Genomic DNA, 26109 nt, shown 5'->3' with positions numbered 1-26109 from the left:
TGGACAGTCTATGTATTTTGACCATATAGTGTAGATCACCACACATACACAAATCGAAGACACACATTTAATAAAAGCAGTAATGTAACAGTAAGGCTGTATTTACATGATAAGCAGCAAAACTGCTTTGCACTGACTGGCCATCATTTTCCGAAGAAGCGAGGTGGTACTGCTTACCTTGAGCGTCGCCCACCATGTGGATTAACTGCTCTGCCATTTTGCTCACCCACAGTTCAATCTGGTTGACCCAGTTTGCCACTGACCTTTTCAAAGCGACAACAATGTGTCTGTTTTTATGACATGGTTAGATGTGATGCACAGACATGGAATAGAAATTTGAAAACCTTTAAAACAGTACCATGGTATATGATGTAGAACATCAAACTGTTTATTTATCCTGCCTAAATTATCTGTAGAATTGCTCTCTTGAATTTTAATTTGCTTCAGTAAGATAAACTCACAAATACATTTCTAGGTAGCTTGGTGGGTAGCGCTGACGCCTCACAGCAAGAAGGTCCTGGGTTTGATACCCAGGTGGAGCGGTCTGGGTCATTTCTGTTCTGAGTTTGCATGTTTCTCCCTGTGTCAGGTTAATTTGAGATACAAAAAGGCAGGTAAATGAAAGACTGTTGGTAATAGCTTGAAGAAAGTGTTATAGCTATCATGTGTTTTATTTATATTGTTAAATGGAAGGCTGTCTGGCTTCTCTCAAGTGCTTTCTCTTTTATTTGTGCCATCGTATTGCCTATCAGTTTTGCCTTTTTTCTAAAATACACAGCTATAAGAAAGTATTAAAGATATTATTTGCATATTTGTTGGTGGCTCAGTGGGTTACACTGTTGCCTCACAGTAAGAAGGGTCTGGGTCCTTTCTGTGTGGGGTTTGCATGTTCTCTCCATGTCTGTGTGAGTTTCCTCTGGGAGCTCTGGTTTCCTCCCACAGTCCAAAGACATGCAAGTGAGGTAAAATTGTCCATCACTGTGTTTGACATATAGACTTAAACTGGTGAATCTTGTGTGTCCGGTCATGAATGTAACCAAAGAATGTAAAATATGACATTAAAATCCTAATAAATAAATAAATACATTTGCATATTTGTGAGATGTATTTCTTTCAGGTTGTGGTGGAACTTTTCCTGTTAGAAAGCAAACTCAGACATTCAGAGAATTTTTTTTTCTGGATTGAAGTTTAATGAAAGCACAATTGTGGATTCTTACATACAGCATAGAAGCATACTGCAGTAAGAACAACCTAAGTAAATTTGCATAGGTCCTTTATACCCTGCCGCCCATTCCATTGCCAACCTCTCCTCCTCGGAGATGGACACAAGAGAATCATCAGGAGGATGATTCTTACATGTGTTTATACAGCAATAAAAAAATACATCTTGGCGCCATAGCGCCTGCTATGTTCTAAATAATTTTGGTCTTGTGATGTGATAGTCTTTTTTAGATATCTTTTGTTTCTACATCCTTGTTATGTTTAGGTTTGCACATTCTGTTCTCTATCGTGTCCTTGGTCACAGTGCTTTAAAAACCATCTTACTGAATATGTGAAAACACATCTTACACTTTAAATATGTGAAATACTGTTATATGACTTTATAAGAAGCCCCTTACTCATAATTTTCTATCACAAGGTCTATAAGTTACATTTAATACAGACAATACAGTTTAGAACAGTGTTAAATCTTCCTAGAGGTGGCTGGCTTGTCATTGTAATTCTTCTTAGAGACTTATTTAGGAAGTCTCAAAATAACTGTGTATATCGGTGTGCGTGTTTTCCCTGTGATGGACTGGCGACCTGTCCAGGGTGTTCCCTACCTGCCTGGTGAATTGTACCCACTGCCACCCTGAATAGAATAAAGCGGTGGTAAAACAGACAATGAATGAACCAACTTTCTTTTTTGTTGTGCCTTTACCTTCTTGCTTTTCAATTGATGAGCACAGACCGAGCTCTATTTTAAAACTAAAATATATTTTGGACAAAACTGCATGCAACTAAACTGTCAGTTGTTGACACTTACTGCTGAGCGAGGGCATTCTGATGACGCAGCAATGTGTCACCATGTGCCCAGTCTCACGATAAACAAAGAGCAAAATGCTTACCATGTCAATGCAGCCTAAGAGCTAGACTGTGAGCAGGCAGTCCTTTACTGACAGCTATTTTTGGTCCTACTGGTTATCTTTTTAAATCTGACAGCATCTCAGGAAAAAAAATCTCAATCAGAGCAAACTCTTTATTGCCTGTCTGTGACCAGCAATTACCACCCTGTTGCAATCAAGGATGGGTGGTAGGTCATGATTGGACACATTTAATTACGCTTTATTCAAGGCACAGAAACAATAAAATGCAGCATGAACTGGTTGCCACACAAGACACAGTGGAACATCATTTAAAAAACAGTATGAATTTAAACATTTCTGTAAAACTATTAGTGCTTTGTAAGAAAATCATTATAATAAATGAATAAATAAATAATAAATGAATACATACTGTATATAAAAGATATGAGAATATTCTCTGTGGATTTCAAACAGAAAGCATTTGTTTGAGTGCAGCTTTCATGTTTTTGCCTCAGTTTTCTGCTGATTGCTTTCATGTTCTTGTCTTATAAGCTTTCATCTTCCATTTTTATTTTCTAAAGCAAGAGTGAAAGCAATTTACAAAAAAGATGAAATATCATACATTGACAAATTTGGAAAATGTCAAGTGTTCCTTCGGTCAGTAGCTATTATATAGAGAATCATGGGTTGTGCTAATATCATGGATCACATTGTTTAGCCAAAGGGTTTGGCCACTAGGGTGACACCTTAACAACCAACCTCTGGTCCACACTTGTCTGACCAACTAGCCTTTTCACATTCTATTCACCTGCCTTTGTTGTGCTTGATTTTGGTCTTTTTTTGACATTTAAGGTACTTCTTAAAAGTTGCTCAAGGGCCCAACAGTGGCAACCTGGCAGTGGTGGAGTTTGAACCAGCAACCTTCTGCTTACTAGTCCAGTACCTTAACCACTAGGCTATAACTGCCCTGTTTTTGTGCAAAATGAGACTATAAAAGATGAGTATATAATGAGTATATAATAATAATAATAATAATAATAATAATAATAATAATATAATAAAATGAGTATATAAAAGACAACAATTGTGGCATTTTTAAAATCCAAAATGCCTAACAATTAATATTGAAAAGATGGTTGATACGAAATCTAACTATATGATATGATCATATGAATCTCACCATATGATCATCATTGGCCAAAACCGGTTCAGCCCAAGCCAGGATAAGGCAAAGGGAAAGTCATTGTGCCTGACTGAGCTTTTATGGAAAGTATTTTACATAGAATATGGAAGTGTTTATTGGGGAGGTCAGGGTTCTGAGTTCCCCCACACAAACTTATTAAACCATGTCTTAATGGTTTTCATTTTTGCAAAATGCAATATAACGTGTTTTTAAAATTGTAAAGGAAAAATGCAACTTTGTATATGATTGTTGCCCTGTACAGCCTCTATGCATGCCTGTCTTCCGGGTTCTCATATACTGGCAGATCAACTTCCGGTATTCATACGCCGGTCGTCAACAAGCAGTTAACACTAGTTAACTCTTTTAATTTAAGAGGCTGTACTCATATGACAGTACAATAATATTGCTTGTGCTATTATTGTACTGTTATCTGTTTAAATTATGGAAATATAGCTTGTCACATGAATAATATCTTACCTTGTGTAGAACCAAATGTCCTCATCAAACCCTGCAAATCGCTGAAAATCAAATCGATTTTGTATTTTGTCTGCTCCAATTGTTGTCGTAGCTCCTCTACCTCCTTCATAAGCTCCTCGTTCTTAATTAGCACCATATCCAGAGCTGCAGCTTTGGGAACTAAACAATAGTCATGGCAAGTCGACTCAAAACCATGATCCATGCCATGTTCCTCTGTGTCCGAATCAGGGGGCACCGGCCTCTCTCGCCCCTCCCACACACTTCGTCTTGGCTGTACTTGCCCAAACTTGTTCTACTGAAATAAGGTCAGAACAGCATGTTTTTTCCAGGTGTCTCCTCTGTGTTCCCTCATTAAAAACGTTGCCATTGAAATGGACACTACAGACCTTTGTGTGTTTGGTGATTTGGAAGTAATCCCTCTTGATGTTGACAAGCCATTTCTTTCTGATATTCTCTTCCAGCTATACGACACATTGTATTTATGTTTTGAACTTCTCCAGGCGTTCTCACAAACCAGAAGCTGGACTGCCAGACTAATGTACATAGAGCCTATTCTACTCCAGTCTTGAGATCATATAAATAGATTCCTCAGCGGAACCCTTGAAACTAACTGTTAGGGTTAGTTAATAACCCACCAAAGACTAGGGGGGAACCCAAAGGCGAGTGCACAAACAACAAAACCCAGAAGTGATAATACGATATTTTATTTAAACAAATAATAAATAAACGACAAAAACAAACAACCAAAAAGATAACAGAAAACGAGAGGGGAGCGGCAGGAGCGGTACTGGAAGCGCCGGGGAACTGCAGGGCGGACTGATGACCAGGAGTGATGAACCGGAATGCAGGATGACCAGGAATGGCAGGAGAACCAGGAATGGCAGGAACGCAGGAGAACCAAGAACGGCAGGAATGCAGGATGACCAGGAACGGCGGAACGGCAGGAAAACCAGGAACGGCAGGAACACAGGAGAACCAGGAACGGCAGGAACGCAGGAACGGGGGGAAGGTCTAGGAGGCGATGAAAAACAAAATACGTTAAAGAGGAGAAGGTACAAGAAGAGGACTCACGGTTTAAGGACACAACGAACGGCCGTCTGTGTACCGTATGGCAAGCAGACAATCTGGCGACGAGTGAGAGAAAAGCCGGCGTTTAAATGCAGGAGTTGATGAGATGAGGAATGAGGCGCAGGTGTGTGAGGGGTCCGCCCTCCAGCGATCTATTGGCTGGTACCGCAGCAACCTCCGAAAACAGTACCGCTCCAGGCCGCTAGGGGGAGAAGGGAGCAAAACGGGAAAGCAAACGCAAACCACCACCAAGAACAAAAGCGATCGGGGAAACTAAAGAAAACGGAGAAAAACAAAATACAAACCGGAATGAAAACAAAACGCTGGGAAACCCTGAAAATGAAAGGTAAGTGCTGGCGGATCCTAACAGTACCCCCCCCTCAACGGCCACCTCTAGGTGGCCTACCGGGTCTATCGGGATGTAGACGGTGGAACTCACGGACCAGGTTGGAGTCAAGGATGGCAACCCGGGGAACCCACGACCGCTCCTCAGGCCCATAACCCTCCCAATCTACCAGGTATTGGAGGCCCCGACCACGTCTACGGACATCCAGCAACCGGCGAACCGTGTATGCCGGATGCCCATCGATGAGCCGGGGGGGTGGTGGGGGTTCGGTCGGAGGGTTCAAGGGTGAGGAAACCACGGGCTTGAGCTGGGAGACGTGGAATGTGGGGTGGATCCGCATGTGGCGGGGAAGTTTCAGTCGTACCGACGTGGGGTTGATGATCTTCTCGACGGTGTAGGGGCCGATGAAGCGGGGGGAGAGTTTCCGAGACTCGACACGCAAGGGGATGTGAAGGGTGGACAACCAGACAGCTTGACCAGGAGCATAGGGGGGGGCCGGTCTTCTACGACGATCGGCCGACTGCTGGTTGGCGTCCCGAGTGCGCAGGAGGGTGGTCCTGGTGGAGCGCCAGAGTCTTCGGCACCTGCGAAGGTGGTGCCCAACAGAGGGGACTGCCACATCGGCTTCTTGTTCGGGGAACAGTGGTGGCTGGTAGCCTAAGGAGGCCTCGAAGGGGGACAATCCTGTGGCAGATGACACCAGAGAGTTGTGGGCATACTCGACCCAGGCCAGGTGGGAGCTCCAGGCCTTGGGGTTGCGAGCAGCCATGCACCGTAAGGCCGACTCCAGGCCCTGGTTGGTCCTCTCCGCCTGACCGTTGGACTGTGGGTGGAAGCCGGAGGACAAGCTGACTGTGGCGCCCAGTGCCCTGCAGAAGGCCTTCCAAACCTGGGAGGTGAATTGGGGTCCTCGGTCTGACACAATGTCCAATGGTATTCCATGAACGCGAAAAACTAGATTAACTAAAAGTTCTGCTGTTTGGAAGGCTGTGGGGAGCTTCGGCAGAGCAGCAAAATGTACGGCCTTGGAAAACCGGTCAACGATGGTGAGGATGACTGTGTTCCCGTTGGAATCCGGAAGGCCCGTGACGAAGTCCAAGGCAATATGGGACCATGGGCGACTCGGGATAGGGAGAGGCTGAAGTAGCCCCGCAGGAGATTGATGGGATGCTTTGCTGCGTGCACAGGTGGTACAGGCCGCCACAAATTCCCCAACATCCTTCTCCAAGGATGGCCACCAGAAATGCCTCTTTAGGAAGGATAAGGTACGACTAGTCCCGGGATGGCAGGCGACGCGGGACTCATGGGCCCATTGAAGGACCGGCGAGCGAGCTGTGGCCGGGACGAAGAGACGGGTTTGGGTTCCTGTCCTGGGGTCTGGTTCCTGGGCCTGGGCTTCGGTGACTAGACGACGAACGTCCCAAGTGAGGAGCCCAACAAGTCGACTCGGCGGGAGGATAGTCTCGGAAGAGGTGAGGGCTTCCTTCGGGGCAAACTGGCGAGAGAGGGCGTCCGGTTTGATGTTCCGGGATCCAGGCCGGTAGGTCAAAGTAAAATCAAAACGGGCGAAGAACAGTGCCCATCTGGCTTGCCTGGCGTTCAGCCTCTTTGCCGTCTGGACGTAAGACAAATTCTTGTGGTCCGTCCAGACGACAAAGGGCTGAGCGGCCCCCTCCAGCCAGTGCCTCCACTCCTCCAAGGCCAGTTTCACCGCCAGTAGCTCACGGTCCCCGACATCGTAATTGGCCTCAGCTGAAGAAAGGCGACGTGAAAAAAAAGCACAAGGGTGCAGAGGGTTCTCGGGACTCACCCGCTGGGAGAGCACAGCCCCTACCCCAGTATCGGATGCATCCACCTCCACCACGAACTGCTTGTCGGGGTCGGGCTGGATGAGGATGGGGGCGGAAGTGAACAAAGTCTTGAGCCGGAGGAAAGCTTCCTCTGCCTCCCGGGGCCAGGTGAAGGAAATCTTAGTCGAGGTGAGGCGAGTGAGGGGTGCTGCCACGTGGCTGTAGTTTCGGATGAATCGTCGGTAGAAGTTAGCGAAACCCAGGAAGCGTTGGAGCTCCTTCCGAGTGGTAGGGGTAGGCCACTCTGTGACCGCTCGGATCTTGTGGGGGTCGGCTCTAACCTGGCCGCTCTCCAGAACGACCCCGAGGAATTCCACAGAGTCGACGTGGAACTCACACTTCTCGACCTTGACGAACAATCTGTTCTCTAATAACCGAGAGAGGACCCTCCGGACATGCGCTCCGTGTTCTTCCCGGGACTTGGAAAAAATCAAGATGTCGTCAAGGTAGACGAACACGAACCGGTTGAGGAAGTCTCTGAGCACATCGTTGACCAAGGCTTGGAAGACTGCTGGGGCGTTACAAAGCCCGAAGGGCATTACGAGGTACTCGAAGTGGCCGAGCGGGGTGTTGAACGCCGTCTTCCACTCGTCGCCTTCTCGGATCCGCACCAGGTGATACGCGTTACGCAGGTCCAACTTTGTGAAGATGGTAGCACTGTGCAGGGGTTCAAAGGCCGACGACATCAACGGCAGGGGATACCGGTTCTTGACCGTGATCTGGTTGAGGCCCCGGTAGTCGATGCATGGCCGCAGGGTCTTATCCTTCTTTTCGACAAAAAAGAAACCAGCTCCTACGGGAGATGATGAGGGGCGGATGATTCCGGCGGCCAGAGACTCCGAGATGTAGCTCTCCATCGTGCTCCTCTCAGCACGAGAGAGGTTATAGAGCCGACTGGTAGGCAGTGGGGCACCAGGCAGCAAGTCGATGGCACAATCGTAGGGTCGGTGAGGGGGTAGAGACTGGGCCCGGTACTTGCTGAACACCTCGCGGAGGAAGTGGTACTCCCGGGGCACCTTGGACAGGTCAGGGGATGCTGCAGAGGGGGTGGTGCTTGTCCCGTTCCCCGGCTGAGGGATGGCGGAGACCAGACAATTGGCGTGGCAAAAGTCGCTCCAAGCCACAACTCGTCCACGAGCCCAGTCGATGTGGGGGTTGTGACGTGCCAACCAGGGGTAGCCTAGGACCAGGGGGGTCTGAGGAGCTTTGATAACTACGAAGGAGAGGGTCTCCCGGTGGTTTCCTGAGAGGATCAGGGACAAAGGCGCGGTACGGTGGGTCACCCGGGCAATGATCCGTCCATCCAGGGCTCGCGCAGTGATAGGAGGGTCCAGGGGCTCCAGGGTCCCCCCCAGCTGACTTGCCAGCCCTTCGTCTAACAGGTTGTCCTCCGCACCCGAGTCCACCAAGGCCTGGAGAGGGACCGAGCAGCCATGGCAACAAAGGGTTGCCTGCATGCGGAGGTGGCGTTGCTGGGAGGATTGGGATAGTTGTGGGAGGGGGGATAGCTGAGAGTCGCCCGCCAGTACCCCCACGGCTACTGACGGGCGCCCTCTTTTGGCCGGACAGGGCATGCCCGGAGAATATGGCCTGCCTGACCACAATAAAGGCATTGCCCGGCCCTGAAGCGGTTAGCCCGCTCCTGGGGGGTTAACCGGGCACGCCCCAACTGCATGGGTTCAGGCATTGGTACTAAGGGTATAGGGGCAACACTGGAGGCACCTGAGGGCTCTGAGGGGCTCGAACAGGTCAAAGGGGAAGGTAGCCTGGAACCGGTTCTGGCCGCCCTTTCATGGCGGCGGCTGCGGAGGCGGTTATCCAAGCGGATGGCCAGAGCTACCAGGGAGTGGAGGTCGGGGCTCTCGTCCCTTGCCGCCAACTCATCCCTCAGGGAGTCGATGAGACCTTGCCGGAAAGCCTCCCGGAGGGCCTCGTCGTTCCACCCCGAGTCGGCGGCCAAGGTCCAGAACTCAATAGAATAATCAGCCACGGACCGGGAACCTTGGTGCAGGGAAAATAGTCGGGAAGAGGCACTCCCCGAATAATCCGGGTGGTCAAACACTGTCCTGAACCGGGCGAGGAAGTCAACAAACGAGCCCTCTCGAGGGTCCGTCTGTGACTGTACCGCTTCGGCCCAGGTCAGGGCCCTGCCTCTCAGGTGACCAATAATAAAGGCCACCTTACTGGCCTCGGTGGCAAAGGTAGTGGGACGCTGACGGAAAATGGATTCGCATTGGAACAAAAACCCTCTGCACCTCTCCAGGTCTCCACAGAAGGGCTCGGGGTTGGGGACAGGTGTTTCCACGGAGGACCCTGGAACCACGGGACCCGTCGGAGGTACGACCGGAACCTGGGAAGGAGCAAGAGGTACAGGATTAGGAGGTATTAGACGTACTACCTGCTGGGTCAAGTCAGCGAGCTGCTGGCTGAGTGTCCCCAGCATCTGGTTATGGCGGATAAGGATCCCCTCAACCGTTTGTGCACCCGTGGGTTCCATGGTGGCCAGATTGTACTGTTAGGGTTAGTTAATAACCCACCAAAGACTAGGGGGGAACCCAAAGGCGAGTGCACAAACAACAAAACCCAGAAGTGATAATACGATATTTTATTTAAACAAATAATAAATAAACGACAAAAACAAACAACCAAAAAGATAACAGAAAACGAGAGGGGAGCGGCAGGAGCGGTACTGGAAGCGCCGGGGAACTGCAGGGCGGACTGATGACCAGGAGTGATGAACCGGAATGCAGGATGACCAGGAATGGCAGGAGAACCAGGAATGGCAGGAACGCAGGAGAACCAAGAACGGCAGGAATGCAGGATGACCAGGAACGGCGGAACGGCAGGAAAACCAGGAACGGCAGGAACACAGGAGAACCAGGAACGGCAGGAACGCAGGAACGGGGGGAAGGTCTAGGAGGCGATGAAAAACAAAATACGTTAAAGAGGAGAAGGTACAAGAAGAGGACTTAAGGACACAACGAACGGCCGTCTGTGTACCGTATGGCAAGCAGACAATCTGGCGACGAGTGAGAGAAAAGCCGGCGTTTAAATGCAGGAGTTGATGAGATGAGGAATGAGGCGCAGGTGTGTGAGGGGTCCGCCCTCCAGCGATCTATTGGCTGGTACCGCAGCAACCTCCGAAAACAGTACCGCTCCAGGCCGCTAGGGGGAGAAGGGAGCAAAACGGGAAAGCAAACGCAAACCACCACCAAGAACAAAAGCGATCGGGGAAACTAAAGAAAACGGAGAAAAACAAAATACAAACCGGAATGAAAACAAAACGCTGGGAAACCCTGAAAATGAAAGGTAAGTGCTGGCGGATCCTAACACTAAGAGATTAAAGAAATCTTCAAACTGGCCTTTCACGTTTCATTTTTGCAAGAAAAATAACAGTCACTTGGGAAAAGTTTCCTGCAAGCTCCATTCAAGTGTGGAATAAGTGTTATGCAAGAGCAGTCACCAATTATTTGACCTTCTGCTAAAGCTTCCCTTCACAGTATTCTGTATTGCTGCAGGTTGTTAAATATATTACATTTTACAATACTCTGACGGAACATCATCATCATGTTCTTATATAAAAATTCAAGGGGGATTTGGGCATTTGCCTTAAACCAGAAAAAAGATCTCTTTCTTCTCAAGAACTGAAAAGCTATTGCAGCACTCATTATTAAGTTCCGTCAAGTCGATTCTGACTCCTGGCAACCATATGGATAGTGTTTCTCCAGAACATCCTGTCTTCTGTTTGTGTCTTCAGGCTTCTTGAATTGTTCCTTCTGTTAAAGTTTGAGGTACTTAGACAAGATTTAAAATCATCAAAAGCTTATCCTGTCGGTAAATCCCCTGCTAAAATTAATCATTGTTTGAGATACGTAACTGCCTCCAGTGTTCCAGAAAGGCTTGTCACAATATTTTGGATTTTGTCTGTGGGACATTTAAGCTCATTTAGTCAAATAAAAAAAAGAAATTAAGGTCAGGTCTCTGTGCAGGCAACTGGAGTTCCTCCAGACCAAACTTGGCAAACCGTATTTTTATAGAAAAGGAAAATAAACAGAAATAGGCCTTCCCCACATTTAAATATATAACTTACATTCAGTGGCGATTTCTCCAAGACTGCAAGGGAAGCTCAGCTTCCCCTAAAATGTCCAAAATTAAATGGTCAAATATGTACAGTTGTGTTAACATTTCATTGACTACAAATGCGTTAGAACACGTTCATCTCGAAGACGAGTTCGTTCAGAATCAGCTAATTATCACAAATCGACTCGATTTTCTTAACTTAACTCATACATTCTCGTAGCGTCAATGCATTTGCCCGCAGACGCTGAGCGTCTCTTCACTTCTATGGGACTGCGTTGAGTTTTTTTTTTTAATGCTCCGAAACTCGCCGGTCATTGGATAAATGCCTCGATTTTGTCCCGCCCCTGGACGCTGAGCGTCTCTTGGGGTGAATGGGGCTGTGGGCGGGTCTGGACGCTGAGCTTCTGCAAGATGATTGGAGGATCAGTGGAAAGGCTGAATCCCGTTTTGATTGACAGCTCGTTTGAGCGTTACACCGTCACTTCTCAAACTCAAACTCAAAAGAAGCTTTATTGGCATGACAAATAGGGACATTCGTATTGCCAAAGCAATACACTTCATTAGTCACTTAATCACTAGGAGCTTCAGTCCCATCGCGGATTTTGCAAGTGAAGTCGAAAGACAAACTTCAACCCATTTCAGGCCATTTTCTTGTAAATGGAACAGAGGGCAGAATTTATGTGTAAATAAATTGACAAATTTTATGATGTAAGCCGACAATGAGCTTCCCCTCTTTGAAAGACCAGCAGCCGCCACTGCTTACTTTGTATAATTGACTGTGGATCTGTCTGAAAACCTAGTGAGCTGCCTTGCTGCCTACTGCCTACCTAGGCAGCTGCCTAAGTAAAGAGGATTCTAATAAGACATTGAACTTATAAGGCAGATTATGTAAACACTCATCTACAGTGATTGTCAACGCAGGTTTCGCTACCGAGCTAACACAATTAGCCTGAGGCCATTCAAACCAATGAGCTGAGGGGACGCAACCCACTACCATGCCAGCTATTGGTCAGTTTATCACTGACAAGGCCACATTTGTGAATAAACTACACTTGTACATCTTTACATGGGGTGGCTCAGTGGGTAGCACTGTCGCCTCACAGCAAAAAGGTTCTGGGTTCAATTCCCAGGAGAAGCGGTCCTATCTGTGCGGAGGTTGCATGTTCTTCTCGTGTCTGCGTGAGTTTCCTCCCACAGTTCAAAGACATGCAAGTGAGGTGAATTGGAGATACAATATTGTCCATGACTGTGTTTGACATTTAAAAAAAAAAAACTTAAACTGATGAATTTTGTGTACTTGAATTTTGTAAAATGATGAATGTTCTGTCATGAATGTAACCAAAGTGTGTAAAACATAACATTAAAATCCTAATAAATAAATAACACACTATAATGAATAATAATGTACACCCTTATACAAACTGAAGGTAAATGAGAAAAAACTCTGTGCGTTGCTCTGCGTCCTCCACCACATTTGAATTTGAAAAGTTGTTGCACTGAATGCTGGGATTGCCTTTACTGCTGAGGAAGCATTAAATGCTCCCTCGTTATTAGGCTAGAATCTTACTCAAAATAGGACATCTTGGTAGGCAGCATTTTAAGATATTTATGAATTTAGACAACCTTCTTCTCGAGCGTTCATGTAGGATGATATAAAATGCTGCCTATGTAGAGAGCTCACTAGGTTTTTGACAATGAGTATGGCTGAAACACCTTATACACTGACCAGGCATAATATTATGATTATGGTGAAGTGAATAACACTTATGATCTCTTCATCACAGCACCTGTTAGTGGGTGGGATATATTAGGCAGCAAGTGAACATTTTATCCTCAAAGTTGATGTGTTAGAAGCAGGAAAAATGGGCAAGTGCAATGATTTGAGCGACTTTGACAATGGCCAAATTGTGATGGCTAGACTACTGGATCAGAGCATCTCCAAAACTGCAGCTTTTTGTTCCTGGTCTGCAGTGGTCAGTATCTATTAAAAGTGGTCCAAGGAAGGAACAGTGGTAAACCGGCGACAGGGTCATGGGTGGCCAAGGCTCATTGATGCACATGGGGAGCGATCCAACAGAAGAGCTACTGTAGCTCAAATTGCTGAAGGAGTTAATGCCGGCGGAGGCAGTGTGATGCTTTGGGATTGCATCCAGCCATCCATGTGGATGTTACTTTGACACGTACCACTTACCTAAGCATTGTTGCAGACCATGTACACCATTCCACATCACCCCACACACGTTACAACTTACTGTTGCTTAAAAAACTCAGATACTTCATCCAACATACACCTCTGATTTGTAAACTGGCAGAACTGGTCAAGAATTGACCCCCTGTGCTCTTCCTACAGTCCACCCTGCATACACTCATGCATTACACAAGAAAATCAGTTTTGGCTCCATAAAATAAATCAAGCCAAGCTTAAATGTTTTATTTCTCTGGAAAGGTTTTATATGAGCCAACCTTGAGCTCTTTGCAGTGTTCAACTGATTTTGCCCCCGAGTGCAGAAGGTCAGTCCAACAGTTTACTGATGGATGAGTGAACACATGAGTGGATTCCTCTATTAAACAGAATGGCATCCAGTTTTACTGGATGTACAAGAGGGGCAGTGTCCATCACCTCTTTCTCAGATCAGGTGTTTTATTATCTGGTTCACTGAGAGTCCATATTCAGTATACGTACATTAACAATTTGTGACGTAGAGAGTAGAATAACGGGGTCATTCCACCAAATATTGATTTAAACTTTAAAAGCATTATTATAGTGCATTTTATTCAAATTAATAGTACAAAAATGTTAATTTTACTCAAACAAGTGACAAGTGATATTTACATTTTCTTGTACACACATACACACACATACACACACATACACACACACACATACACACACACACACACACACACACACACACACATATATATACAGTGTATCACAAAAGTGAGTACACCCCTCACATTTCTGCAGATATTTAAGTATATCTTTTCATGGGACAACACTGACAAAATGACACTTTGACACAATGAAAAGTAGTCTGTGTGCAGCTTATATAACAGTGTAAATGTATTCTTCCCTCAAAATAACTAAATATACAGCCATTAATGTCTAAACCACTGGCAACAAAAGTGAGTACACCCCTAAGTGAAAGTTCCTGAATTGTCAATATTTTGTGTGGCCACCATTATTTCCCAGAACTGCCTTAACTCTCCTGGGCATGGAGTTTACCAGAGCTTCACAGGTTGCCACTGGAATGCTTTTCCACTCCTCCATGACGACATCCCGGAGCTGGCGGATATTCGAGACTTTGCGCTCCTCCACCTTCCACTTGAGGATGCCCCAAAGATGTTCTATTGGGTTTAGGTCTGGAGACATGCTTGGCCAGTCCATCACCTTTACCCTCAGCCTCTTCAATAAAGCAGTGGTCGTCTTAGAGGTGTGTTTGCAGTCATTATCATGCTGGAACACTGCCCTGCGACCCAGTTTCCGGAGGGAGGGGATCATGCTCTGCTTCAGTATTTCACAGTACATATTGGAGTTCATGTGTCCCTCAATGAAATGTAACTCCCCAACACCTGCTGCACTCATGCAGCCCCAGACCATGGCATTCCCACCACCATGCTTGACTGTAGGCATGACACACTTATCTTTGTACTCCTCACCTGATTGCCGCCACACATGCTTGAGACCATCTGAACCAAACAAATTAATCTTGGTCTCATCAGACCATAGGACATGGTTCCAGTAATCCATGTCCTTTGTTGACATGTCTTCAGCAAACTGTTTGCGGGCTTTCTTGTGTAGAGACTTCAGAAGAGGCTTCCTTCTGGGGTGACAGCCATGCAGACCAATTTGATGTAGTGTGTGGCGTATGGTCTGAGCACTGACAGGCTGACCCCCCACCTTTTCAATCTCTGCAGCAATGCTGACAGCACTCCTGCGCCTATCTTTCAAAGACAGCAGTTGGATGTGACGCTTAGCACGTGCACTCAGCTTCTTTGGACGACCAACGCGAGGTCTGTTCTGAGTGGACCCTGCTCTTTTAAAACGCTGGATGATCTTGGCCACTGTGCTGCAGCTCAGTTTCAGGGTGTTGGCAATCTTCTTGTAGCCTTGGCCATCTTCATGTAGCGCAACAATTCGTCTTTTAAGATCCTCAGAGAGTTCTTTGCCATGAGGTGCCATGTTGGAACTTTCAGTGACCAGTATGAGAGAGTGTGAGAGCTGTACTACTAAATTGAACACACCTGCTCCCTATGCACACCTGAGACCTAGTAACACTAACAAATCACATGACATTTTGGAGGGAAAATGACAAGCAGTGCTCAATTTGGACATTTAGGGGTGTAGTCTCTTAGGGGTGTACTCACTTTTGTTGCCGGTGGTTTAGACATTAATGGCTGTATATTGAGTTATTTTGAGGGAAGAATAAATTTACACTGGTATATAAGCTGCACACAGACTACTTTTCATTGTGTCAAAGTGTCATTTTGTCAGTGATGTCCCATGAAAAGATATACTTAAATATCTGCAAAAATGTGAGGGGTGTACTCACTTTTGTGATACACTGTATATACACACACACACACACACACACACAAACACACACTGGACACTTGCATTTACTCTGCTGCCAAAAGATAAGGCTACTGAACACTTGTCCAGAAGGGACATTAGTGATTTGGTCGATTAACTGTAATAAATGAGCAGTCCCACAATCCACTGCCAAGATTTCCCAAATGCAATCCTGGCTCAGCTTCTCTCGTAAACTATTACTGTTAAGTTAAAACCATTACAAGTTGGGACAGTATTTACAATTTAAATAAAATCAGAATGCAATGGACAGAAATAAATGTTGTGACATTGCTTGTGGAAATGATGCCACAGCGAATGCGTGCCGTAATCAAAGCTAAAGGCGGTCCAATGAAATATTAGTGTGTGTGACCTTGTTTTTGGCCAGGCAGTGTATATACAGTGAGCGAACATTCAGACAGCGGACAGTGTTTTTTCTGTGTTTTCTTTATATTTTGTAAAATTCAATATTAAAATGGCCTCAAAGAAGTTGCAGAGGAAGCGTAGTGCTGAGAAAATGAACAAATCTATTACTATTCGTTGTTGTATAATTACTCCTGCCTGTAGCTGTCACTGTGTATAAGACAGAGGGGACAGTGAGTGAGAGAGAGGAAGGAAGACGACTGAGTAAAGTAGTCTTACTTTCGTGCAATTACACATACAAAATACAAAACTTGAAATAAAGAAGGAAGTAATAGAGAAATATAAGAGTTATTGTTGTTTCTGGTAGATACATTTTAATAAAAAAAAAAAGAAGGAAATGTATTATGGTGTACAGTAAAGCACACTTACTGTACTGAAATGTGATGTGTGTTATGTACAGTACTACTGTGTATTGTTGTTTATTATTGTTTATTACAAGAATGTACAGTATATTCTATCATTTAAGATTTAAGGGAAAATATAGTTGTATTTATAACAAAAAAGACCATTTAAGATATTAGAAATGTTAGGTAAGGGGGTGGTTTGGTTTGGGAGGGCAAAACCAAATAATAAACTCCCATGACCTTCAATCCTTTAGATGAAACTGCATTAAAATCTGACATGCTTGATCTGAAAAACTTTTTATAAAATCCATTTCAGTAAACACATTTATTTGCTGGCTATTTAAGTGCAGGTTTGCTAAGCAAAGCAGAAGCCATTGATCAACAACATTCACAATCGCCACCAACTTCTTTGAGCTTTTGAAAAAGCAAATGCAAAGTTGAAACTATAAATTAACAACATCCATAAATGCTGCTGACTTCTTTAATGTAAAATAGACAGATGCAAAGTGGGATTGTGTGCTATGCTCTGGTACATCCACATATAAAATTGCTTTTGTAAACAATGGACAGCTAGTCTTTGTTCTCTAGGCCATGGAGGGAAAGGATTGTGGAGGTAATTATAAAATTTGCCTTTTTTATCAATCTACACCCATAATGATATAGTGAAAACATTTATACAGTATTTTGAAAAGTAATACAAATTAAAATCTTATTCTTATTTACAAAAGTATTCAGAGCCTAAAGTCAATATGTTGTAGAAGCTTTGGTTGCAATCACAGCTGCAAAGTCTTTTTGAAAAATGTCATTACATACTTTACACATCACACGTGTGAACTGCAATCTTCAGGTCTGTCCAATGGCGTCTAATAGATTTTGTCTTTTTTTTCTGGGCTTCTCGGGTACATTCAGAAGCTCAACCTGAAGCAGTTCCAGAGTTGTTTGACTGTATGCTTTAGGTCACTGTCATTTAGAAAAATGGATTGTCACCCAGTCTGAGATTGTATGTACTAAATAGCCAGCATATGTAAATTTCCATCTTTAGGTCTGTCCAAAGATGTCTAATAAAGTTTGTCTGGTTTTTTTTCTGGGCTTCTTTTTAAAGTACATTCAGGAACTTGACCTGAAGCTGTTCCAGAGTTGTTTTGGCTGTATGCTTTAGGTCACTGTCATTTGTCTGAGTTTGCATGCACACAGAAGGTTTTCTTCAAGGATGTTCCTATAGTTGGCTGCATTTCTATTCCAATAGCATCAAGCACCAATAGCACAATGCTGCCAATGCCATGTTTTGTTAAATGATTTGAATTAGCCAGGTGATGTACACAGTGCTTGATTCTGCCCAGAGTTTTATTAGTCTCATCAGATCAGAGAATCTGAGTTTTTCTTATGTTGCCAGAGTCCTTAACATCCCATTTAACCAACTCAAATCAGGCTGTCAGATGCTTTTTACGAGGGATCTTCAAAAAGTTTCCAAACAAATTTTTGTTAGAAACGGTGAGGGTGGGACGAGTAGTAATTGGTCATGTCTGAGAGACTGAGAGAGTCTGGATTTAGAGCCATCTGATTTCCACCTTTTTGGACCACTCAAAGAAGCTTTAAGGGGAAGAGGATTTTCATGTGATGATGATGTGAAAGCAGCGGTGCATCAGTGGCTACACGCTCAATCAAAAACATTTTCGCTGATGGCAAAATGAGGTGACTATGTAGAAAAGTGATGTCATTTGCTTTTGAAATTCTTAATAGTGTTAAGTGTGGAAAATTTCTGAAGAACCCTTGTACTTAAAAATGTCTACCACACTGCCACTCTTCCCTTACTGTCTAATTTGGGGACTGCTGCATAGACGGTTGTTCATCCAATAGGTTCTCTAATTTCTGCACATGATTTTGAAGCTCTGTTAGTGCAACCATTGAGTTATTTCTTATTTACTTGACCAAAGCCTTTCTTACCAGGGCTTTAGGAGGGTTCATAGTTATTTCATAGGGTTTCACATTTAAAAATTGCTGGGGTCACTTTTGCCCTGGAAACACTCAAAGCCTTATGTTTTTATATATTTGACCTGACACATGCTGTGCCACAATTTGATTTCAGTATACAAAAAAAATTATACTGCAACAATAATAAGCTTGTTTATGCAACACAGAGCCACATTTTCCATAAGCTAGCAGTTTTATGAAGCTAGCAGCTGTGTGCTATTTATACAGCATATTTAAATGCCGTAAACATTTGTTTTTCGACATCTTTGTCCTTTAAGCAGTCAAGAATAAGAACATCCTCCATGTGCTGTTTTCAGTAAGTGGTGGCGAGAGTGCTGAGTCTTAATTACAGTGTGTCTAAAAGACATATTTGTACCAACACATCCTGTGAAATCTGACAGATTGACATTTTTGCTTATTGTCTCAAAATAATAATTAAGTGGCAGAAAGCTGAAAAACTCACCATCAAGTTTTCACTTTAAGCTTTTTCACTTTTTTTTTTGCTCAGATTTCAGATTTCCACAAGGTTTGTAATTCAACCTATAATGGCAGAGCTGCATGACAGAAATCGGCTTGAGTAGATAATTTAAAATAGCGTTCAATGACAGCTTTATATACCAAAGCTCAGTTGTACATTTCAGGTCAAGGCAAATAAATAACCTTGGCATCTTGTTCCTTGAAAGGCAAAAAGGCTCATAAATTAGACCACAGTGCTCCCTTGACTTTATGTTCACCCCTTCTGTGATGTGAATTGAGGATCATGAATTTATGCCCTGAAGAGAGCACATCCAGATCGTTCACAGATTGTAACTTCTTATATGCTGGGTGCCTCTGAATGTCCTGCAGATCTCTCATCATTAAGAGACTCGGTACAGGGGAATTTAACAGCAGATCAGGGTAGGTGGTCATATGTTGGTGTGACCATATTTATACAAGGGGCTAGCAGAGGTTTAGCAGAAAAAGCTCCCAGAGAGGGGGGGTGGGGTGTGTTTTACTGTCTTGAAAAAACTGGAACATTTAATCCACCCATCCATCCTGTAAAATGTAATAAAACATTTGTGGTTCTCTTGTTTTATAAATATTAACTGATTTAGAATTTGATGTCTGCAGCACTCTAAGAAAGTTAGGGCTGAGGTATTTTTAGCATTTTACCATATTCATGTCTGGAAGAACATGATTTTACACACCCATAAAGTGGACCATGCGATTTCTCATCTCGCCTGCCTGCCATCACTTACATTGGTGACGTCTTTATTAGGGTTGCAGTTGCACCAGCCAAAAAAGGCACTGTATGTTAATGTAAAAAGCTTAATAGCTTGTTTAATACACTTTAATGCTTTCTGGGGCGCGGCACGGTTGCTTGGTGGGTAGCACTGTCACCTCACAGCAAGAAGGTTCTGGGTTTGATCCCCAGGTGGGGCGGTCTGGGTCCTTTCTGTGTAGAGTTTGCATGTTCTCCCAGTGTCTGTGTGGGTTTCCTCCGGGAGCTCTGGTTTCTTTTCAAAGACGTGCAAGTGAGGTGAATTGGAGATACAAAATTGTCCATGACTGTGTTTGACACTAAACTTGAACTGATGAATCGTGTGTAACGAGTAACTACCATTTCTGTCATGAATGTAACCATGACATTATAATTGTAATAAATGAATAAATATTACCATAATTATGTCTGGAAGAATACGATTACCCATAGGGTGGACCATACAATTTCTCATCTCATCTGCCTGCCGTCACTCACATTGGTGAAGTCTTTATTAAGGTTGCAGTTGCACAAGCCAAAGGAGGCACTGTATGCTTATTGCTTTGAGTTTCTGAACTAGATTGTGTCAACAAAATATTAATGAATGCTAACATCAGCTAGTTTCTAAGTTTTGCCTAAAGTTACAATATGCTAAGCTGCACGCGAGCTGTGGTTTTTACCTTTTTATTTTTTATTTATTTTATTTTTTTTAGGGGAAAGGGTTAGACTACACCCCCCCTCCCCCAATCCCCCTTCTGTAATTTTAACCATGGTTGTGGGGAATTGAGAATACTTATTGTTGCAGTTTTGCAAGTGGACTTTTTGTCCATTCTTGCATGATACAACTCTTCAACAACTCAATGTTCCCCTGGTCACAAACCGGGTTTCCATCCAAACGTTTCGCAAGTGTAATGCGCATTTACAAAATATTGGCAGAAAAAAAGCTAAAAATGTCGCGTTTCCATCAACTACAGTTATGCGAAAAAACCTTTACATGACGTGTCAACGCGCTGCAGAGAAACGAGCAAGATGAGATTTAATTCGGTTTTTGCTTTAAGTACAATTATATTTACAACCATTTGCCATCTTTTTATAGTTATGTTGTTTGCAGCTAAGAGATGTCGGGCAGAACGAGCAATGGCCCATCTAATGCGGGCTCAAATTTCCGTGCCACGGCGACGTTCACCTCGCATCTGGGAACGTAAACGCACTAAACAATATTGGGAGCACATTGTGCAGAACCATTTTTCAGACGAGCTTTGGATCAAGAATTTCAGAATGTCAAAATCAGCCTTTGATAAGCTATGCACCATGATCGGGTCATCTGCAGAGCCAAAAGTTTACAGTCACCGGCCACCCGTGCCAACTGAAAAGAGGATTGCTATTGCCTTGTACAAGCTGGCCACTTGTGCGGAGTACAGGGTAGTGGGTGAGACGTTCGGCGTGAGCGTAACAACAGTTCACCGTAGTGTATACGCTGTATGCCAAGCAATAACATCAAAACTAATGAAACATTACGTTGTATTACCAAACGCGCAGGAAGCAAAAGAAATAGCACACCGTAATTATGCAGCGCACCACATACCACAGGTGTACGGTGCACTGGATGGTACACACATTCCAATCCTCCCTCCAGCAGTCGGGTACAGGGACTATGTAGATCGAAAGGGATGGCCATCGATTGTTTTGCAGTATACAGTGTATATATCAGTGGCGATTTCTCTAAGACTGCAAGGGAAGCTCAGCTTCCCCTAAAATGTCCACAATTAAATGGTCAAAAATGTACAGTTGTGTTAACATTTCATTGACTACAAATGCGTTACAACACGTATATCTCGAAGACGAGTTCGTTCAGAATCAGCTAATTATCACAAATCGACTCGATTTTCTTAACTTAACTCATACATTCCCGTAGCGTCAATGCATTTGCCCGCAGAAGCTGAGCGTCTCTTCACTTCTATGGGACTGCGTTGAGGTTTTTTTTTAATGCTCCGAAACTCGCCGGTCATTGGATAAATGCCTCGGGTCTGGACGCTGAGCTTCTGCAAGATGATTGGAGGATCAGTGGAAAGGCTGAATCCCGTTTTGATTGACAGCTCGTTTGAGCGCTACACCGTCACTTCTCAAACTCAAACTCAAAAGAAGCTTTATTGGCATGACAAATAGGGACATTCGTATTGCCAAAGCAATACACTTCATTAGTCACTTAATCACTAGGAGCTTCATTGCCTTGGTGGCAGCATGGGTCCATTTCAATGGTACCGTCACAAATACAGTGCCTTGCAAAAGTATTCAGCCCACTTGAACTTTTCAACCTTTTGCCACATTTCAGGCTTCAAACATAACGATATGAAATTGTAATTTTTTGTGAAGAATCAACAACAAGTGGGACACAATGGTGAAGTAGAACGAAATTGATTGGATATTTTAAACTTTTTTTAGAAATAAAAAACTAAAAAGTGGGGCGTGCAATATTATTCAGCCCCCTTACTTTCAGTGCAGCAAACTCACTCCAGAAGTTCAGTGAGGATCTCTGAATGATCCAATGTTGACCTAAATGACTGATGGTGATAAATAGAATCCACCTGTGTGTAATCAAGTCTCCGTATAAATGCACCTGCTCTGTGACAGTCTCAGAGTTCTGTTTAAAGCGCAGAGAGCATCATGAAGACCAAGGAACACACCAGGCAGGTCCGAGATACTGTTGTGGAGAAGTTTAAAGCCGGATTTGGATACAAAAAGATTTCCCAAGCTTTAAACATCTCAAGGAGCACTGTGCAAGCGATCATATTGAAATGGAAGGAGTATCAGACCACTGCAAATCTACCAAGACCCGGCCGTCCCTCTAAACTTTCAGCTCAAACAAGGAGAAGACTGATCAGAGATGCAGCCAAGAGGCCCATGATCACCATGAATGAACTGCAGAGATCTACAGCTGAGGTGGGAGACTCTGTCCATAGGACACAATCAGTCGTACAATGCACAAATCTGGCCTTTATGGAAGAGTGGCAAGAAGAAAGCCATTTCTCAAAGATATCTATAAAAAGTCACCTGGGAGACACACCAAACATGTGGAAGAAGGTGCTCTGGTCAGATGAAACCAAAATCGAACTTTTTGGCCACAATGCAAAACGTTATGTTTGGCGTAAAAGCAACACAGCTCATCACCCTGAACACACCATCCCCACTGTCAAACATGGTGGTGGCAGCATCATGGTTTGGGCCTGCTTTTCTTCAGCAGGGACAGGGAAGATGGTTAAAATTGATGGGAAGATGGATGGAGCCAAATACAGGACCATTCTGGAAGAAAACCTGTTGCAGTCTGCAAAAGACCTGAGACTGGGACGGAGATTTATCTTCCAACAAGACAATGATCCAAAACATAAAGCAAAATCTACAATGGAATGGTTCACAAATAAACGTATCCAGGTGTTAGAATGGCCAAGTCAAAGTCCAGACCTGAATCCCATCGAGAATCTGTGGAAAGAGCTGAAAACTGCTGTTCACAAACGCTCTCCATCCAACCTCACTGAGCTCGAGCTGTTTTGCAAGGAAGAATGGGCAAAAATTTCTGTCTCTCGATGTGCAAAACTGATAGAGACATACCCCAAGCGACTTGCAGCTGTAATCGCAGCAAAAGGTGGCGCTACAAAGTATTAACGCAAGGGGGCTGAATAATATTGCACGCCCCACTTTTCAGTTTTTTATTTCTAAAAAAAGTTTTAAATATCCAATAAATTTCGTTCTACTTCACGATTGTGTCCCACTTGTTGTTGATTCTTCACAAAAAATTACAATTTCATATCGTTATGTTTGAAGCCTGAAATGTGGCAAAAGGTTGAAAAGTTCAAGGGGGCTGAATACTTTTGCAAGGCACTGTATACAGGTCATTAATGGAGTGGGCACTGATGGTACTGTTGTTCCTAAAAACAATTGGCCAATAGGCATAAGTCAACATTGAACCACAAATGAAAGTCAGGAACGAAGTACTGATGTTAATAATCTGTGATGTCTAAATACTTTTTATATGTTTAATATAAAATATAAATTGGTTTATGCTTATAAATATGCTGTGTGTGAGGTCAGCTTCTAATGTTTTCTGAGGAGGCCTGGCTTGCAACCAACTTTCCAATTTATTGCCAAATGGTTAAAAAGGAGGTTAAGGTCAATGCTGCAAAGCTGAAAGAATATACACTGACCAGGCATAACATTATGGCCACCTTGCTAATATTGTGTTGGTCCCTCTTTTGCTGCCAAAACAGCCTTGACCCATTGAGGCATGGACTCCACTAGACCCCTGAAGGTGTGCTATGGTATCTGGCACCAAGATGTTAGCAGCAGATCCTTTAACTTCGGTAAGTTGTGAGGTGGGGCCTCCATGGATCAGACTTGTTTGTCCAGCCCATCCCACAGATGCTAGATTGGATTGAGATCTGGGGAATTTGGAGGCCAAGTCAACACCTCAAACTTGTTGTGCTCCTCAAACTATTCCTGAGCCATTTTTGCTTTGTGGCAGGATAATGCGCCCTTCGCTCCCCAAGTGCATCAAAGAGCCTTGGTCTCCCATGACCCTGTCGGCAGTTTACCACTGTTCCTTCCTTGGACCACTTTTGATAGATACTGACCAATGCAGACTGGGAACACCCCACAAGAGCTGCAGTTTTGGAGATGCTCTGACCCAGTTGTCTAGCCATCACAGTCTGGCCATTATCAAACTTGCTCAAATCCTTATACTCCTTATACCATTGTTCCTGCTTCTAACACATCAACTTTGAGGATAAAATGTTCACTTGCTGCTTAATATATCCCACCCACTAACAGGTGCTGTGATGAAGAGATAATCAGTGTTATTCACTTCACCGGTCATAATGTTATGCCTGGTCCATGTAAGTATTTTCATTTTATTTATTGTACACACCTAACAATGGATGTAACTGAAACTGCACACCTGCACTTAAAATTCATATGGGTGTCCACATACTTTTGGCCATACAGTTTAGCTCTTTAACTGCAAATCTGTTTTTGGTTACTGGTTATTGCTGTGCTACAGCAGGTCAGAGAGGTTCAGATTTAGAATTTGAAATGAATAGAAATTGGATTGTTTGCTGCTGATCTCTTTATCTGCTTGTTCATGCAGTACAGAATGAGAATGAACTGAGTTCCAGGTCAAGCATAAATGAACAGACTCCTTTCCATGTAAATGAATCACGCAGAATTGATGCACGCAGAAGTGTGTGAAATGCAGATTGTTTTGAATACACTGTTAGCCCGGACTTTATATCTAATCAAACATTTTTAGTACAACATACATAAAATATTTAAGTTTTTTTTGCCCTACTATAAAATGCAGAGTACATTGTACTCATTTGAGTACACATTTAAATGTGCTAAAAGATTTAAGTTTACTAAACAAAAAAAAAAGACTTTTCTATCAGATTAACTTAAAGAAGTTAAGTTAAGGTCATTAAACAGAAAAACGCCCACCATTTACGTGTAAGTCTGCCTTTTTTCAGCTTGCTGTTGGTGAATCAGGCAAAAATGATTTTCTTGTGTTCGGGTAGCCATTTGTTTTAACTTTTATATCCTATTGTTGCAAATTACTTTTTACTTTTCATTTAAGGCTTTTTGCAAAAGTAAACTTGTCTTTTGTGAAGTGGAACCTTTGTTAAACTAAATGGACGAAATTTTCTTTCTCATTATGCTATTTTTGAGTAGCATGTACACCAGTCTGATGGGACTTTTTCATCTTCCGTCTAATTTTGGTAAGTGTTGTACTTTACTTAACAATTTTGTTTCAAATAAATGATCTTAATGTTGACACTAAACAAATAATCAAACAGCGCTGATTTATTTCCCCGTGTTTAGGCTACATGCTAGCATGCTAGCCTTCATACGAAGCAAAGAGTGTGCTGGCTTGCTTTATTTTATTCCTTAAATGAATGGTATTAATGTTGATATTAATACTTCTGTTTCTTGTTTTTTGTTTTTTTTGTTTTAGAGAGCTGCAGCCAAACGTTAAGAAATCAGCTTGCTGTGTGAAACTGAGTACAGGTTCATGGTTACTGTGAAGAGCTGTTTGTGTTTCATCAGAACTTTATATACAGCTTGTACAGTTTTTAAGATGTTTTATTGACATGTTGTATTTTAAGTAAATACTTCTGAAGTGAAATAAAGAAAAAGAATGTTATTATTCTGTCTGTTTTTCTATAAACATTTCTAATTGATATGTAAAACGTAATTAACATGAAAACTAAGAAGAAATCAATATTTTTGTCCATTGAGCTCAAGATAATAAGTAGAATTATTGGGGAAACCAGTTGGTATAACAAAAAAAATAAAGTTTAATCAACTTGCCTTTTAGATGTAATAACTTAATGATTTAAGTTATGCTAACTCAAGTTTTCATTATAAATTACTTAACTTTTTTAAGGCAAGCGGTTTCCCCAAATTTTTTAAGTAGGTTGAACTCATCCGGGCTTACAGTGTACAGT

The 26109-nt window shown here is 43.4% G+C and overlaps 1 long non-coding RNA gene across 1 annotated transcript; it reads left to right on the top strand.

Annotated features, from left to right (window-relative positions):
• Nucleotides 1–10220: 10220 nt before the first annotated feature.
• Nucleotides 10221–25805, top strand: LOC134332105 (uncharacterized). Its single transcript, XR_010015213.1, has 3 exons — nt 10221–10299; nt 25239–25380; nt 25617–25805. It is a non-coding gene; the product is annotated as an uncharacterized LOC134332105 (long non-coding RNA).
• Nucleotides 25806–26109: the final 304 nt, after the last annotated feature.

The sequence above is a fragment of the Trichomycterus rosablanca genome, chromosome 18 (assembly GCF_030014385.1).
Source record: "Trichomycterus rosablanca isolate fTriRos1 chromosome 18, fTriRos1.hap1, whole genome shotgun sequence".
Taxonomy (NCBI): domain Eukaryota; kingdom Metazoa; phylum Chordata; class Actinopteri; order Siluriformes; family Trichomycteridae; genus Trichomycterus; species Trichomycterus rosablanca.
The sequence above is the reverse complement of the archived record's forward strand: the minus strand, read 5'-3'. Positions and strand labels throughout refer to the sequence as shown.